The following is a 4,628-nucleotide window of genomic DNA, read 5'->3' on the forward strand; positions in this document are numbered from 1 at the left end:
ATATATATATATATATATATATATATATATATATATATACATTATAACTTATGCATATATAAATATATACTATATTTTTATGTATACATCCGTTTATCGATATATGTATGTGCATGTATGTATGAATGTATGTATGAATGTATGTATGTAGGTCGGTATATAGGCTTGGATATGTATATGGAATCTTATCCGAATTTGATAGCTTGTCTTCTTGTCAAAAGGTGAGCTGTATATAAAAAACGATGACGGAAAATGAGTAGAAATGAACGAAATGTCCTGAAACAATCGTTTTGCATGTATGTATATACGCATCTATGTATGTATGTATATATACATATATATACATACATATACATGCAGACATTCACACACACGCATACACACACACACACACACACACACGCACAAACACACACTCATATATGCATTACATCTAAATTTTAAACTATTGACCAGAAACTTTATTATTTCTATATTGTGTTAAGATTGGATCTAAAATTTTCTAAGCGAAAACAATCCTTCATTGTCTCACTAACCAGCGTCTTCATGACATTGGCATCACTCAGCCAGAGTTAATAACATTTCTTTTGTGGTCGGCACTCTTGATTGAGGATTGCACTGCACGGATCCGCATGATTCCAAGCGTATTAATTGTTATTCGTATCACAAGTTCAATTATGTGCAATAACTGCAACAACTTTATACACAACTTCAACAAAAATTGCAACCTACTGTTCGATATGTTATTATATATGTGGAAATATACTTGACCAAAATCTGTAACATCTTTAGAAACTCATCTCCATAGCACTCACGCACACACACACACACACACACATACGGACACTCTCTCACACATATATACACACAGATATATATATATATAGTAAACAGATCCTTTACATTTGTAAATGTTTATTCCAACATGTATCCATTAAAGTTCTTTCTCTTCTTATGTCTTTTCATTCATATTTCTTCCTAAATCTTTTTCCTCCTTCAATCACCTCATTGAAAATATTTGGTTTCTGAAAATTTCATTAACAATGAGTCGCTCCTCAGCCGTTTACGATTTATTCTTTTCTAAATTCATTTTCTGTTGTACTTTCTTTCTCTTTTCTTCAATCTTCTTCGCGTTCTTTTATTCGCATCTTTTGCCCATTTACAAATGAGTATTGTATTTAGACTTTCGTTTAAACACGGCTTATAAGTGAGATCTTTACTGTCACCGGTAGTCTATTTTGCTCAGATGACGATGGTAATGATGATGCTAATAATAATAATAATAATAATAATAATAATAATAATAATAATAATAATACAGGAAATAAGAATAATAATGTAATAAACGACAATAAAAGCAGGAAGAACACCAGCAACAATAACAATTTCATTTATGACATTTCCGTTAAGCTCTTATCTTTTGAACTGGAGCCACGTTGCCAGGTGTGAAATTAAGTACAATCAATGTAGATTGTTTATAAATTAATATAGTTGTAACAAACACGAATAATAATAATAACAACAACAACAACAATAATAATAATAATAATAATAATAGCATTTCGAGGATAATTTATTTAATAGATAATATTGATTTTTAAAGAAAATTATCTTTAATATGAATAACACACACACTGCGTTACACACACACCCACACACACACACACACACACACACACACTCATATATATAAGTTTTTATTTGTTTAATAATCAACCCAGTCTTCAGCCGTCTCCCCCTCTCTCTCTCTCCCTTCCACCTCTCTCTCTCTCTTCTGCATGTATAAACCCATAGGTATAGATACAAACACACACGCTCACATGTTATCTATTGTCTTTCTTTCTCTACCTTTCCTTCCTTCTCCTTTCTTTCCTTCACCGCCTCTTCTTTCCTTTTCCACCTGACTTTCTCTTCCTATCTCTATACACACGTCTATATCCAACCTAATCTTTGATGTACTTAGCTTTTTATTGAACATTAAGTATACTCTAAACACAACCAATTCAATATTTGTTCAGATTTTATACACTTTTTTTTAAAATTCGGAATGTTTTGTTGCTATTTCCTGCAATCATTCTTCAAACTTTAGTTCATTTTTTTTTTATTACATTTCTGTTTATATCTCGATAACTATCAGGCTTTATTTCTCGCTATCGCTTTCTTCTTTATCAATTCGTTATATACAACTGATTAATAAGAAGAACTTGATTCAACATTTAAATTTAAGACTTTTGTATTCCCAATGAATGGATAAATAAAGGAATGGAAAATAAAAAAAATATACCACCAACATTTGTTTTCATTTTCGTTTTGATTCCTTTCATTTTAAACCAAAGTGATGACTTTCGTTTTTATGATTAAACTTAACAATTTCCTTCGACCTTTTGCACATTAATTGTATTCTTTCCACCGTAAAAGGTAATACATATTTGTAACCTCTAACATTCCTGGTTGGTAATGTCAATAACTCTCTTTGATTTAGGTTATTGGGTTGGCAAATGTTACCGATATTGTCTCCATGTATTTCCAAAAGTGAGCGTCTAAAATGGGGTTGAGGTATATATATAATAAATAAATCCCGTTTTGTCTGTGTGTAAAAGATTACAACAGCCGTATTTTTCAACTGATCACGCTGAAATTTTACAATGGACGGTGGAGGGGCGTTTGCTAGTCTATATATATATATATGCTAGCAAATGCTATTAGCATGTTGATTCACGTTCAAGGTAAGTTTAAATTGTGAAACCAGAGAAAAGGGGAATGTTCGAGGCTTGCTAATGGTGATATTGTATTTAAGATAATTTCACGAAAGAAAGTTTCAATGTATGCACTGCCGAGAGCAATATATTCTTTTCTAATCTAGGCACAAGGCCCGAAGTTTTTGGGAAGGGGGCCTGTCGATTAGATTGACCCCAGTACGCAACTGGTATTTAATTTATCGACCCCGAAAGGATGAAAGGCAAAGTCGACTTCCGCGGAATTTGAACTCAGAACGTAAAGACAGACGAAATACTGCTAAGCATTTCGCCTGGCGTTTTAAAGTTTATGGCTGCTCGCCGCGTTGCCAAGAGGAGTACATTAAATAACAGTCCATTTAGTCAATGATGGTTAATACTTTTACAGTCCTATAGCGTTTTATATAAGTCTGGAAATACACTGGTCTTTTTGGAGTGAACAAGAAGTAGTAGTAATCTGCTTGGAAGGTACAGAGTTACCGTCTAAATTAAAACTATGCAAGTCTAAACACTATTTCCTCCCATGAACGAGTGGAAACCAGTTGTAATTGTAATGTTGAATTAATTAAAACATTGTGTAATAGCCATCAATTAAAATACACATTTTACTCAAATTCCATCTGCAGTTCGTCTACTTGATACTTTGCAATAACATTCCAATTTGTATTAAAATCAATTAATGTTAAATTGAAATAATATTAAACATCATATAAATGATTTCATGTAATTTCTATATTGCGACTACAATATATACGTTCACCAGTAATTTATTTGAATACTCGTAAATAAGAATTGTTGCAATCGACTAGATTGATAAAACCCGCTGTGCTTTATAAAAATGTGGCTCTCATATTAAGAGAGTCTTGATCTGCTCTTGCTATCGATAATGCAGTTTGGCAGATTTTAATGTAAAAAATTAATTATCTCCAAGAAAATATTGTCGGCGAGAATAAAAAAAAAACATGGAATTTTTATAGTAGAGCGTGAAGTGGTAGTTGGAAAAAGAGTAAGATCTACCAAGAGAGAGAGAGAGAGAGAGAGAGACAGAGAGAGAGAGAGAGAGAGAGAGAGAGAGAGAGAGAGAGAGAGAGAGAGAGAGAGAGAGAGAGAGAGAGAGAGAGAGAGAGAGAGAGAGAGCTAGCATAAGATGACTGATGGTAAATTTAAAAGATACATTAACGGTTCTCATCGTACGGTGTGTGACATCTATCATGGGCGAATTATGAGTGCAGCTCTTAATATGTTACTCCTTATTTAAATGATTCGTTATTATAAAATCAGCCGGAAGGAACCGAAGCAGATAAATTTAAATTAAAAGCTATGAAGTTAAGCATATTTGTTAGACTATAAAGATAAAGATACCTACGTCGTGAATAAGCTAGCAGATCTGTGTAAACACACACATACACACAACACACGCGCGCGCGCAAAACCCACTCATCTACACATGCATACTGTAGTAAGTAGACTGAATGATATTAATACTTATGTTGCAGTTGTATATTTGAAATGCATCAGTCTTTCAGTCTTATATTCAAATTAAACAAGGCTCCGCTGCACAATGGATTATTTTATTTTTATCACTTAACAGCCTACATTACGTGTAATGTGTTAAAAGGCGTATAAAATGGTGGAACGACTCTAGGTTAGACTCCTGTACGAAACCGCAGAGGTCTTAGGAATATCTTCTTCTGTCAGATATATTGCATAAGATTACTTTCATAGGGTTATGAGTGTTTTCAATAGATTTATATACTTAAATATACTTCATATTTCAGCTACACGTACATGTATTTGCACATACACACGCATACGTACAAAAATATATGCACACACACACACACACACACACACACATACAAACACATACACGCACACATGCATATATGCCTG

The sequence above is a fragment of the Octopus bimaculoides genome, chromosome 12 (genome assembly GCF_001194135.2).
Source record: "Octopus bimaculoides isolate UCB-OBI-ISO-001 chromosome 12, ASM119413v2, whole genome shotgun sequence".
NCBI classification, from domain to species: Eukaryota; Metazoa; Mollusca; class Cephalopoda; order Octopoda; family Octopodidae; genus Octopus; species Octopus bimaculoides.